We start from the raw sequence: 14,627 nt of genomic DNA on the forward strand, positions 1-14,627 counted from the left end.
ATTGGAACAGGCTGCTCTGCAAATGGTGGAGTTGCCATCCCTGGGGGTATGTAAAAGATGTGTAGATGTGGCACTTGGGGACGTGGTTAAGTGGGGGACTTGGCAGTGCTGGGCTGGCAGTTGAATTTCATTATCTTTTCCAACCTAAATAATTCTATGACTTCATGATTCTCATTCTTTCCAACCGAAAAGCTGCCTACGTCAAAGGAAGAAAACATTAACAGAAAAAAAGTAGTGGTAGCCCTGTAACTGACTTAATTTTAACAAGTTAAAGGGAGGAGGTTGATCTTAGAGATCTTTTCCAACCTTAAAATTCTATGATTTTATGTTTAAAAAAATCTCAAAATGAGAAAGGACCAGTGTTTGCCTGTTTTCAAGGCTTGCAAGGTCTCAAGTACTGGGTTTTGAGACAGTGATTCAGAAAAGGGGCTATGAGCTTTTTAACACTCCTTGTCCTCCCTGGATGATTACCTAAATTAACCTCAGTGCTTCTATTCCTCTGGTCTTTTGTACAGAATAAAGTAAAGGTTGGCTTTCACATTAATGTGAAATTTCAGGTCACTCACTTTCCCATCCATTCTAAGCTCTTCCTTCTTCAGTCTGTCTCTACATAATACTGTCAGAGGAATAATTCCTAAATTTGTGTCATGATCAACAGTTGCATAACAAAATAGGCACTCTACTGCATCTTATTTTTCCTCAACAAACAAATAGCTAGATGTGCTCCTGCCCTGGGAACTTCCATGCACTTCTTTAAAAAATATTTTTAGAGATTTGATCATTACAACCATGCCACTTGACTTGGTTTTGGGTGCTTCTCATGCAGAACTGTTTCCATGAAAATTTACAGTCCTGGTGAGCTTCTTGCCCTGCTTCTACAGCCATACAGGCTAGAACTGGGGCTGACAGTCATTGCAGCAACTGCCCAGATTCCCAATCACACCAGTTTCTCCTTGCTGTAAGGCTGGCGGTGACTGAATGCAACAGAAATCACCAAGCTGGTTCCTTACCAGTAAAGGCTGGTAACAGTCCAATAGATCTGGGTGGGACTGACTCAGCTACCCTTAAAACCAGGTTGTGGTGAAGTGAAAGAATAACACTGTGTTACAGGACTTGGCCTTTCATTTAATTCTCTCCATTAAACTGCTCATTTACACTTTGAAGAATATTGACCCTGAATGCTGAAAGAAAATTACTAAGTACACATTATTCTTGATCTTCACAGCACATAATTGTTCTATTTCTTTTTGACAGATGTAGGAGAGTACTGACTTTCAAGCACTTTCCTTCATACCTCTCACCTCTCTCTCAATCTTCCCCTATTCTTTCCCATTTATTCTCTTACGAGAAGAGGTGGGCTGGCATTCATAAACTGAAATGAGATCCAGGAGAGGTGATGTACAAGGAAGGACTTCTGTCTGTCACTTACAAATGAAGATATAAACTTCAGCCAAAGAGTAGAATAGTTTTTTGTCTCAATAGTGTCTTGAATCACTGTAAATAAATCCATTAGAGCCCACCTCTCAAAAGGTCTCAAAATTTTGCCATATCCTCTCTTTTCTTAACAACTTCACTGCTTTCAGTGAAGGTTCATGAGTTATGCTACTTTCAATTTTTGTTTCTTAGTAAAGGTCATCACTAACAGAAAATGCAACCAATTTTTACTTTAAATTCTTGTCTGGTTATGATAAGGAATTCCCTTTAGTAGTTTCTGTGACTTTGGAAACATCTGATTTCTTTTGAAGTATGTAAAATGCATTTTTCTAGATGGCTCTGATAGCACACTGAGAACCACAGCATTGCCAAGGTTCATGATTTCACAAGTGGTCTCTAATTTTTGATGACTAAATTTTTGCATGGAAATGGAGATTGGTTTCTCAAAACTGTTCATGCACTGCAGCTCTGAGAAGAACCATGAGCTACACAAATCCTGTAGTCTGCAGTGTCCCACTTTCAGTGCAGATATCCATCCAGAATGAAGCCCTCAGCCTACACATATATAGCAAGTATGTTATTTATACACATGCTTGTGGACAAGGCTACTTGGGTCAGGAGCAGCATTCATTGCACACACATTTTGCACTGTAGCATGTTCTCAAAGCAGCATTGTAAAGTGTCTTTGGTGTCTAAGATGAGGAGACACTCTGACTTGAACAAACAAAAGAACAACTCATGAGGCTAACTACGGGGCTCTAACAAGTACCTGAAATTATTTGGAAAGAGGGTATATATGGGGTTTGTGAGCTACCAGAGATTTCTTATAAAATGACCCAATGTAAGAAATTCCAAGCTTGTTCTCCTCCTGTAAGATTTATTTTGTACAAAAATATTCTTGCATGAAAAGCAAGCCAATGGTACAGTGCAAAACTTGCAACTGATTTCCATCATGCTAGCTATTCATATACCTTTATTCCTTTGTTTTCAATCTGCAAAAAAAAAAAAAAAAAAGAAAAGGAATTATGGAAGGAAAATAAACGGTAAAGGAGAGGAACAATGAATTCCTGTACTATGCAAATACCTACAAGTATAAAAGCTTTTAATTGGATGACATCACAGTGGCATCTAAAGTTAAACCATGTCAAAAACTCCTGAATAAGCAACAGAGAGTACTCATGCTTTCACACAAGATTACTCACTGGACTCTTTGGAATCAAATGGTGGAAGATGAAGCTTTTCTGAGTCAGGAACCTACAGGAGTTATTTTGTCATATGTTACATTATGTCATGCCATAGACAGAAGCAAAAGCACAAACATGGAAGAGGAATGACAAAACATTGGCACCGCAAAGCAGCATAGTGCTGATGGAAGAGGCTTGAAAACCTTTGAACTCTGAAAGCACAGAGAGGGAAATTTCTTTCTGACTTGAACACTCCTCTCGCACTTTACTATGACTTCACTGTCTGATGGTTGACTCTTCCTGAAAACAGTCTGCAAAAATGGGGATGGGATGTGAAACACATGAAAACAACAGTAAAAATACAAAAGATACAGGATTGGATTTTGCACTGTATCCAGTTTGGTTTGGTTTTATCCCACTGAAGCTATTATAAAACCTTCAATAATTCAGCAGAGCAAAGCTATAACAGGACTGTGTCCTTCCAAAAATTTGATTCTTAAAAGAAATGCAATTTAAAGACTTCCAGGACAGTAGGAATCCCCAATTAAAGAGCAAGGAAAAACAGTGTCTTTCCTTATTTCAAGCGAGGAACTTTAATTTTCTTACTTCTGAAGAACTAGCTCTCTGAAGTAGGTAATGCCAGTGAATCAGTGCATTTGCTAGACAAGGCAAAAAAGAGGACCTTTGCTTTTGCTGTTTGACTCTAAATTCTTGAGACAATTCCTGCAGCTTGCTCTTTGTATAGAGAAAGTGTGGCCAGGAGGGAAAAAGACTTCCTCTCCTGAGGACACCTGTTCTAAGAAGCTCTGATAAATTGAATATGCATAGCACAGAAGAGGCACTTGCAAAGTGTTAAGTAAATCACCTAACAAGTAACAAGGGAGGTGGGAAGAGGAAGAACGGAAGGATACAAGACAGACAGACTATAGGATAAATTAAAGCATACACAGAATACCACAACGAATATGTACAGCAATACTTAGACTGTTTTCCCAATAGAAGAATGCATTTCTTTCACCATTTCCACAGGCAAGCACTGATTTTCATTAGTTTTTCCACCTTTCCAACTCTGTAGATTAAAATGAGAAAATGCTCCATGTAAGCCTTACAATTAATTTTTATTTTAACATTAGATAACTTCATTTCAAATCCAAAACTTTTACATTTCCCACTTCTTCAAATTTGTGAATTTTCAGAATATGTTCCTTAACAGTATGTAATTCTGATTATCTTACGTCCATACAGGAATCATTCTAGAATGGCAAGATTTTCAGCTAAATAAAAATTCAACTTGCTGAACAACTCAAATATCTTTCTTCTGACAGCTGCATTTGGTGCCCAAGACCTATGAAAAACATAATACAGCCTAGATTTATTGTATTATCATAAAATTTTAAGCATACCTGCCTGATTTTGTGACTGATAAGACTGCATGCTGAAATAAGATTTGAGCAGAATTACATACAAGATTGCTGAAAATACAGACAAATCTCATGTCTAACAACTTGCCATCACCTGAAAGGAGAGATCTGCTTCCCTCTTGCTCTACCCCTACCAGCACATTCCAATGTCATATCACTTCTTCCAGCCTTACACTTCCACTCTATGGCAGCAGCTCTGGAGCAAATTCAGCACTAAATTGTTCATACTTTTGCTGCATAATGATCTATTGGTTCAGCAAGTTCAACCACTGCAGTATGGGATCAGGAGAGAACCAGAGGTGGTGCAGGGTGGAAAGGGTGCCAATAGGTCAGCTTCAGTCTTATTACAGAACTTAAAAATTAGGTGTCCTTTTCAGGCTCTTGCTATTTTTAACACTTGTTTTTAACATATAGTTGTGCTATCTTTAATTGCTAAGAGAGAACTCAGCCCTAGAGATATTTTTCTTTTGTCCAATGTACTCAACACCTTCATCTCCCATTTATTTCAGTGGGAGCAGAGGGAAGTCAGTCCTGATGGGATCTCTGAGATCCCATGCACAAAATGTCTGTCCTGACAGCTAACAAGGAAGCCACATACAGAAGTTCACTGCTCAGTACCTTCTCAGCCCATCTACATGTTATCTGTCCCACAGTTTTATATGTATCACATTTACTTCTTTAAAAAAATAATACCTGTGGTCACTTCAAGCATAGATATGATGGCTTTTTGTTCGTAACATGTTTGTACTTTGCTAGAGGAACCTCTACCCAACTGAGGTGTATTGTTGACTTCTCTTAAGAACAGCAGGTAGGCCAAAATTTTCACACATAACACCTATATTTAGCACCAAATTGACATGGAGGACTACATGACAGCAGGATGGCACTAGAAACTTTTGCTGGTAAAGCAGTGTGTAGCACAGAGTTGGTTAGAGGTGTGATTTTTATGCAGCATCGCTAATGTCAGCAAGAGTGCTAGCACAAACGCAGCTAAAAAACTACTTCTTGCCTTTAAAAGTTTATTTCCTTCAGGAAACTGACACAAGATATAGCAAAAAAAAGTGTTTTGCTGATAGAAGTTGGAGTGGACATCAAGAATGATCTAAACCAAGTGGGTGCACAGCTGTGATCACATTGTATCACAGAGGTACCTCTTCACTGGCTCATACCACAGGGGAAAGGCGAGGAGGGACAAAGCATTGTTAGCTGGCAAAGCTGCTCCTGGTCAAAGCTGCATTTTCCAGAGGGGAAGGCAACAGTAGGACCATGCCAGAACCAGGTTTATGAGGAAGGTGTGCATCAGGTTTGGTATCTTGCCTTTACCAGAACTCCATAGAGCTCAGGTAGTAGAGCACTTGTGAAAATTTTAAATGCTAAAATTAGGATATTTTGTGACAAGTTTTAGGTACCCCTGCTTAATATATAAGTTCTGAATAGCTGGATTCCTGAGTTTGTCCACACAGAGACAGTCTGAGACACTTAAAGTATCTTCATGACATCTCAAGAAATAAGATGAACAGGATGAAGGCTGAATCCTACTCTCTCTCTCTCTCTCTCTGTGTGTGTGTGTGTGTGTGTGTGCCAGAGAGAGAGGGGGCAGGGAGGGAGAGAGCAAGAGAAGGGAGGAGAGAGACATCCTTTTCCTCATAAGTGTGAAGGAAAGCTACCAACATACCACTTCACATAAATATCACGTTAAGCTCTACTGCTGTCAGGGCTAATTGAAATTTACAGGATTGGTACTTGCAGTATTAACCCAGGAACTGTCAAACTTCGTTATTTACAGTGGAGTCCGACAGCCTTGTCTTAACATTAGGAAGTGTCAGTCTCTTTTCCCTTGATGACAGAGAAATAACATCTGCATTTCCCCACCCAGAAAGGCTAAAAGTGTATGAAAACTAGTGTTATGGTCAGTATTTCAGTGTTCTCAAGATCATGATGGTCCAGTCATATCTGGTGTCACAAACACAAAAGAAAAAAAAAAAAAAGGTAATTCTGTTTACTTTATATTTTTACCTTTATCATTCCCTGTTGAGCCAAATGAGTACTACAATTTCCCCTTAGCAGAAAGCGTGCTACTGTTAACACTTTTGATTAAATTAATATCTAGAAAAGTCCTTTCTTCCTTTGTTTGAAAGGACTGAGCATAGCAAAAGGCAGACAGAGAAAAGCAGCTTTTTGTCTTCAGAGATCTGTGCTCAGCTAAAAACTTGGCTGTGAGGAATGAGACAACTCTAAGTTAAAAATTACAACAATTTATTAAAAATGGAAAAATTGAAAAATTGCAAAAATTAGCAAAATATAAAAATTTGGGATCCTATGGCTCGGTAGATGGTATGCCCCAGGAGTGCAGGAATTTTTGATCTTCTGGCTGAAACAGCACTGGACCTCAGGTAGAGAAAAAAAAGGGCTTGCAGTGCTAGGCTGGTCAAAAAAATATATTTCTAAAGGATCCTTAAAAGGAGTAGGTTTTTCCAGCACGGAACTCCTCAGCAGGCTGGAGAGAAAACGGGCGTGTCTTTCGCTTGCTCGTTGTTTTATAGCTTTTGCTCCGCCCACAGCCCACCCCTTTGGTTTAAGGTGATTGGTGTTTTCCCTTTGACAGATTATCTCTGTCCGCCAATGGCTCATCCTTGTCAGAGGGGTGGTATTAGTTGAGATAAGGGTCATTAAAATTCAGGTTGCCATGGAGCTTACAGGGTAATGGCTATGGGGGCTGGGCTGTTTGTTGGAACTGGGGTTTCGAAATCTGCCTTGGAACCAAAGTACAAGTAAAAACATAAAAAAATACATCCAACACATCTTAAAACACTTGTAAAAGTATACAGTAAACACAGGAAAGATAACTCTTATGGTGTACAAGTGATTAATGGAACTTAATTTTTGATACCTGGGCTGATGGGTTAATTTTAACATTCAATTTAAAAATATTTAACTCAAAATTAATTAATTAAAGCACTTAATATGCAAAGACCAAGCACAAATAGGGATTTCATGTATGACATTGTCCATGATGTAGAGGACGTACCCAGTACAAGACTCCTTTATTGTATCAGGTTCTAAAGTGCTGTCTACAGGGATGAATTTAATGTCTTAAAAAAAAAGAATAAAACCCCTCTATTAACATGAGCTGAAGCCTATCACAATGTTCCACACACACAGATCTTTAACCACACTCTATTAATGCCACTACTGATCTTTTCACCAGCATCACTGATAACCCTGCCTTACTGAGATGTTTCTAGGGACAGATGTTCTCTGGTAAGAAAGAGTGAATATATATCTAGATAAGTGAAAACCAAAATAAAACACCCAAGAAACAAAACCAAAATAACTTCCCCTACAAAAAACCCCAAACAAACAAATAAAACCACAAACACCTGTCTCCAAAAAAAAACCAGCTGACACCACCCCCCCTCAACCCTCCCCTTCAACTACTCTAATTCAAGAAATTGCAAACTAACTTTCTGACATTTCACTTGAAATTACACTGGCAGTGAGCAGCTCTAGGTGGACATAGTAAGGTCTCTGGGGCCAGCATGGATGGAGAAATGCATCTTCCTCAGAAATAAATAACTGGAGTTAACATTATATATGCAACAACAACCTTTATAACAGTTACCACAACATCTGGCTACAGGACTGAAGAAAATTTCTCTCAAATGAAAGTAGCGTCTGTATTTTTTCAGTTCAAGTCCAAGTGCTAAGCTTTTGCTTCTAAAAACCCATGCACAGATCTGACCCACAGGACAGCCTTTTGAAAAAACAAGATTCCACTTCTCACTGGTGGTGCAGGCCACACAGAAAGCCAGAGAATGCAGGAGTATACATAGCAACAGTCTAAACCAGTTAAGCCAAAACAAAGCAAAAAGTACCAAATCTGAGCAAATTGCCCTCCACAAACAGTCTGAGACAAGCAGTTCCATCACACGTGTTTCCTTCTCTCACTTTCCCTCCTGTAGTTGCTTATCTCCTCTTTTCCCTAATGTCAAGTTGCAGTTGAGTGTGTGAATCCAAAAACAGTGGAGGACTTTGACTTAGCCTAGTGGAGTCAGAGCTGGTTCCAGCAAGTAATGCTTATCTGTAACTAGGCCACCATGACATGGCACCCACAAGAGAAGGGGAACTCAAAGACTTGGGGCTATTGTTTTGCACAAAACTTACAGAATGAACATTACCACCTACAGCTTTAAGAAACACAGATATTTCCAATGTATCTGTCTATACATGTGTAGAAAACATTAAAAAGCAGTGGATCAAATTACCACCGCTCCATCAGATTACCTGAGACAATTGCTGGCTATGAGCTATTCATTTTTATTGTTACTATGTTCAGTGCTCCCAAGTTCACTAAGGTATTAACTTCAGTGTACACAGGCTAGCATCTACTCTCACATTGAACAGATAAGTGGCTAAAAGAATTAAAATCTTTTCTATGATCATAAGTACAACAGATATCACATCTCTTCTCATAAACATTCAGAACTGGCATGTTTTCAAATACTCTAAAAAGTTTCTGAACAAAAAATGGATAGAGGTTCAATGAGGACAAAAGATCAAAAAGTAGTTTGATGAAGCTGAGAGGAAGAACATATTTCTTGCTCCTCTTCCATCTCAGTTCTTTTGGCTCCAATAAAAGCACAAAAGCAAAGGTCAGTGATCATCATTCTAGCTCCTGTTGACATAGACTCTCTATAACTATGAGAGTAATTGACAAAATCCTAAGTAAAGTCAGTGATTAGAATCACAGAAACAACCATGACACACTCACCTAATCCATTTATCCTGCTTAACTGCAGAGAGGCAATATTCAGAAGTACAGGAAACAACCTATTTGACATTCAGGTCCTTGTTACTGGAAAAAAACCATGAAAAGAGAGAATTAAAGTGGAAGTCTATTTGAAAAACACACAGTACAGAAGAGTTCCACTCTACAAGGATAAATGGAACATTCATTTGCATTGGAAGATATTTAAAAAAATTTGAGGAATTGTTTTCCACACAGGTTCTAGCTGGACTGTAAAACTGTCACAGGAAGCCAAGAAACCAAGAACACAAGAAGATGGAACAGTGGATTGGACTTCCTTATACAGACATCAAGAGAATCCATATATACCATAATCAACCATAAAATTCCTGAAGGGATGCTAAACCTGGTTCACTAGAACTTAATTATTAGAGGATAATATACACCTTAGTGTCATTCATTGTCAGGTACTGGATGTTGTGCTCTAACTGTAGGTCTGATCTAGTAAAGCAATTTCCATATTTCAAGCTCATTCTCACATTTCCTCATGTGTGTATCCTTTTGATAATCATAAAGTAATTTACAGCATTTGAAAACCATCCATAAGTGAGGCTTTACTGGCATGTACCTAATCTCACCTTTGGCATCTGTTGCAAACATTTTCCAGGACATGAACAATTAATAGTATAATTACAGCTTTCATATTGGCTAATAGCTTTAATTCTGGGCATTTATATTGTAGATTTAGCAGCCTTTAGCAGTATTTAGCCTTGAAACAGAGTCCAGTGTTATAAATATTAGCTAATAATTAATAGCTGTTTTGTTTATCGCAAAGTAGTGTTTAATAAACAAAAACAACAAAAAAAGCACAAGAAAAATTCTCAAACAGCATTTTCTGAGTATCTTCCAGTAGCTCTGTAATGCTTACCTATCATCATCTTCTCCTGTTTATATGAATTATATCAATGCATATACCACAGTAAATGCTGATATATCAGGAAGTTATACAAAAAAATCTCCCATGTTTAGGCTGGAAAATTCATTTTGTGAAAAACAAGAAGTCCAGGCAGAGGATGAAGACTATTTTCACTTGAAACAACAGAACAATTGGTTTGGAAAACAGAGCTTAATGTGTGAGCTGGCAGCTATCCAAGAATCCCAGAAAGATGTTCATTTTCTTTGCTCAGATGCTTCTCAGTCTCTTCCTGAACTCCTGGTTTATTTTAACAGTCAAAAGCTGCACAATCTAACCTCTCACTAGGTTTGGTGATCCTTTGAAGGAAACAATTTTCACCTGAAGATCTAGAAACAGGGGAATGTGGGTTTGATTCCACAAACCAAAATTCTTAATTGTATGGATAAATTGTCTGTGAGAAATATCTTTGGGCGGACTGGGGTTTTTTTTCTTTCTGGTACTTTCTTTCAACCCCCACTGGCCTTTATAATTTTGCTTTTATTCTCTTTCTCTTTTTTTGCCTCATTTAAATGCCCACATTGCAATGCATTCCTGTTCCCTGACACTTGGTAAGAATTCAGGAAAAACACTGTTGATATTTTTCCTTAGCAGAGGACATGATGGATTTCCTAATGGCTATTCCTATGATATATACTTTGTAAAATTTGTATATTATTGACATTCTGAAATATTGCTATTTGTTATACACAAACTCGTCCATTTTCTGTTCACACTTCAGCCTCCAATACTACACTGATTTTTGTCCTCTCCTGAAAGCCATTCATTAAGTAGAAAAACTGATAGACATCTTCATTCCTGTGCAGCTAAACTCAGAGGGAATCAGTTGCCAATAAAAGTAGAAAAATAACTGCTTAAAAGTGTCAAAGATGCTAATTGAATTCCAGTTAACTTGGACTGGCTGAAAGCCAGCATATCTGGTAAGGCACTGACAAGGAGCAAAGATCTATCTGCTCTTTATATACTGTGTATGTTTCTGCAAATGACAAAAAAATTATTTGGAAGAGGAGCAGTAGCAATGTGTGCTAAGCAATTTTTCCTCCTATCACCTTGCCTAACGTGTTATTGTCTTATGGTTAACTCGTTATTATCATTCAATGACCATGATTTAAAAGGAAAGAATGAGTAGAAAATGATGCACATGATAAGTAAGAATTTCTTTAAGTACTATTTTCAGTTTCATACCTAAAAAAATGACAGAGCAAAGTTAACAAAATATGGAGAACAGCAAATAAAATAATTAAGTAGAGAGAGCTCCTCCTTTGTGAGAGACTGAAGTGGATGGAACTCCACAGTGGACAGCAGATGGCTGAGGACTGGGGGACCGGTTTAGAATCTTATGATGGCAACGGGCAAGGTGAGTGGTTATGCAGCAAGTTCCAAGCTACTTGAACAAGGGGTTACACAACAAATGGGAGAGCCACCTAGGAATTATTTTTTAAGTAGTTAGTTTGGTTTTAAACAACAGGAACGAACCTCTGGAATATATTGCCACAGGCAGTCATAGATGCAGAAGCGATCATCAGGTTAAAAGAAGTCTGAATAAATACATGGACAGTAGATCCATAAGCAGACATTAACATTAATAGGCAGTGATGCATTCTCTAACATCCCTTATCCAGCCGTTGTGGATGGTGGGGAAACGCAAAAGGAAAGGACTGCAGAGAGTAGCCAGGATTGCATGCTGCTCCCCAATAGCATCAGCTGTTGTCACTGTTGGGAAGAATACACTGGATAGGAAAAAGGGATCAAAAATCGCCCTGTTGGATTAGACCATCACTAACGCCCTAATCACATCCTCTATGCTCATCCTGTATCCTGGTTTCTACATGCTTGTACCATTTCCAGCACAACAGGGACCTCTCTGTGCCAAAGGCTCAAGGAATCAAAATAAACTTTAAGAAGGTACACACAAGCCTACAGAAACTACCTAACATGCTTGCCGAAGGCCTGATGCAGTTACTAATTATTTGATGACATAATTTGTTCCAATTTTCCCTCCTCTTTTAAAAACAACAACATTGCCTCTAGAACTTCCAATAATGCATGTATTCTACCAATGAGGCATGTCCAGATAGATGTGATTAGAGGCAATAATGCCCTATTAACCTCAGGTTAGACTTGAAAAGGTAAAGCAAATACATCCCAACAGAAAACCAGTGTTCATTTAATAACTTCCCTTTATTTTTCCCTGCTGGAAATCAATACATTGCTATAGTAATTCATGTATTTTATCCTCAAACCATAATAACATACAGATCCAAGGGAAGAAAATTAGCCTCTACATAAAAGTATAAAATTAGCAGCACGTGTCCTTACTATGATAATCAGAAATACTTAAAGTTGACCTCAAAACAAAAGTAATTGGGTCTCTGCTCTTTTCTGTCTCTTAATTATCTCTGGAGGGGGTACAAAAAAATTGTCTTTTGTTTGTTTTCTGCATTAGAAATGCAGATGTTTTCTGCCTTGGAAGACTTGAGATCTAAGACTTCACATAAACCTCAAAGTGACTTGCATAAAAGGGGAGGATTCTTATGTTTTTCTGGCCTTGAATGTCATGTAAAACCAAATGTACAGAGCACTAGAATAAATGGTCCTGAAAAAAGCATTATGCATGCTTATCACTGAAAACAAGGCAGATTAATCCACATGCTTGATATCTGTAAAAAACGGATGCAGTTTGGATTCTTTAACCTGGAAATGGCTTATATATGTTTATTTTCAGGTAAGCCGTGTACTTACCACTCACTCATGCACTTGACAGAGCCCATCCGGTGCTTCCACATTTGGTAGACCTAGTTCCTCCATCTATTCTGCTAACAATGCAAGTTTATTTATTGGCCCTTGTCACCAGATTATGGCATGTGCAATATATCAAATTCGTTTACACATTCATGAGCACATTTTTTTTCAAATGAACACATAGCATTCTTCAAGTAAAAGAGGAAATGAAAGAAAACTGTCACACCCTTTTGAGCAGAGCTGTGTTTTCTGAAAGTGATGCCATGAAGACTTTTTGCCTTTTCTTTTATACCCCTGTTATACCTTTTTTGCAACTTCTGTATTCTTAGTGCTTTTTGCCTACATTCTTGGATTTGTTTGTCAAGCTGAGAGACGAAACATTTTAGAAGCTTCGTAGCTAGGGATCAGTGTGCCCCAGACCCCAAGGTCCTCTTCAGAACACATTCTGTAAACTAAGATAGAACCATCCAGGAGAAGGCTCCTTGGGGAGGGGGGGCTCACTCGAGCCTCTCACTGGGGAATCTTTGATAGATATGCTAATTAGTAAGATCTATAATGTTATACCAGATCTTTTGGGGTGTGCATTTTTGTGGGGTGGATTTCGGTGCATATGACCTAGATGTGTGCACTTAAGGATCCTTAAAATAAATACCAAGATAAAATCCCTTTTTCCCTTCTAACCGTGTATGACTCTTGATTTTAAGACCAGGAAAAGGCATCAAAAGGATTTACAATTAATCCAGGTATTAATTCATGTCCCCTATCTTTTTTGTCTATCTAACAAATTTTGCAGTAGACATTATTACTCTTGCACTTTTTGATTGGTTGTTAGCTAAAAATTTTGTTGTTTTCTACTTTTTCCAATAGAAGAAGAAGAAAAAAGCTGGTTTCTATGATTTCCAATTATCTTGCAAATAATTGCAACATGGTCTCTAGATTCTTACACCAGGGCACATAAGACCACCTTAATGCTGTTCTTCCATCAGTGACCATCTCTTGATAAAGCCTGTGGTCTGTAACAATATGTATTGAGAAACCTAAACCTAGATTACCAAATAAAAGAATAGCTGACTCTTGCAGATAGTTCTTCCCTAGGAATAGCAAAAATCCATTCTTCTTATCCCAAAACCAAGGGGAGGATAAGAACTTTATCCAGTAAAGCATTGTCAACACAAGTTTTACTATGAGTAACATCTTCTAAAACAAATGCTTGAAATTTAACCAAGAACTGAGAAATGTAGGTGTGCTGCTGTTGTACAATTTGCATTTCTAAAAAATTTTGTTTCTCTCCCACCCTGCTTATGTGTCATTTTCCAGTTCTTATTTTAACCTCCAATGAAATAATCAGACTACACAAAGACCAGTAACACCTCCATGCCGAATCCCTCTCTGGCAGGAGATTGTTAAAACATTCCCTGAAAGATCTACTGACATGATGTTCCCTGACTGTCCAAACGTAACACCATGCCGGCACTGCATCCTTGTGCTGGAGAAAGCTCCCTGGGAACAATACCTCGGTGCTTGCAGGCAGGAGGCTCTGGGTGACCGTTGAGTGCACTCGGATTTTACAAACTGTCATATGGCGAGATAGTGGTGGGTTTCAATGCCGGCACCTATTCAGTCAACGCAGATGAACTAGAATCACCATTTCAGTTATATCATAGCTCGGGGCGAGAACATGTCACCCTCTTTATTTCCAGCTCGGAACAAGCTGCTTAGGCAGATGCTAACTGTGGTCCTCCCTGCCATGTTCTGTAGAGTGGCCTTTGTCTGGGTTAATTGAGCCCCCACTCCATTTAATAGGCTGTTGAAGTCTTATTGAAACAGAGCTAGTGCCGCAGGTTAAATACATTGCAGTGCTCTTGTTAATCCCCTCATTAACGGAGCTGTAAAGCTTGTTGAGAGCTGTGAGTTTGCATATATTATCAGAGAGTTCTTCACTCAAGTGCTATCAATAAAATGACAAAGCCAGTTTGCAAATAGTGAAATCAACAGTGACACAAAGCTAGATACCTTAAAAAAATAAACACGTTAATAACTGATAAATCTAATTTTCACACTTGGGGGATAAAAAAAAAAACCGGGTTGAAGAATCTCCTTTTCTTATTGGATGAATTTAAAACACA

At 38.3% G+C, this 14,627-nt stretch overlaps 1 long non-coding RNA gene across 1 annotated transcript; it reads right to left on the reverse strand.

Moving 5' to 3' along the window:
• Positions 1-3,601: 3,601 nt before the first annotated feature.
• On the reverse strand, positions 3,602-14,250 carry LOC138106554 (uncharacterized). The gene is made up of 3 exons (XR_011149026.1): positions 14,015-14,250; positions 8,811-8,894; positions 3,602-3,687 (listed from the first exon to the last, which is right to left on the reverse strand). It is a non-coding gene; the product is annotated as an uncharacterized lncRNA (long non-coding RNA).
• Between the last annotated feature and the right edge of the window lie 377 nt (positions 14,251-14,627).

This window comes from Aphelocoma coerulescens, chromosome 2 (genome assembly GCF_041296385.1).
Source record: "Aphelocoma coerulescens isolate FSJ_1873_10779 chromosome 2, UR_Acoe_1.0, whole genome shotgun sequence".
NCBI lineage: Eukaryota > Metazoa > Chordata > Aves > Passeriformes > Corvidae > Aphelocoma > Aphelocoma coerulescens.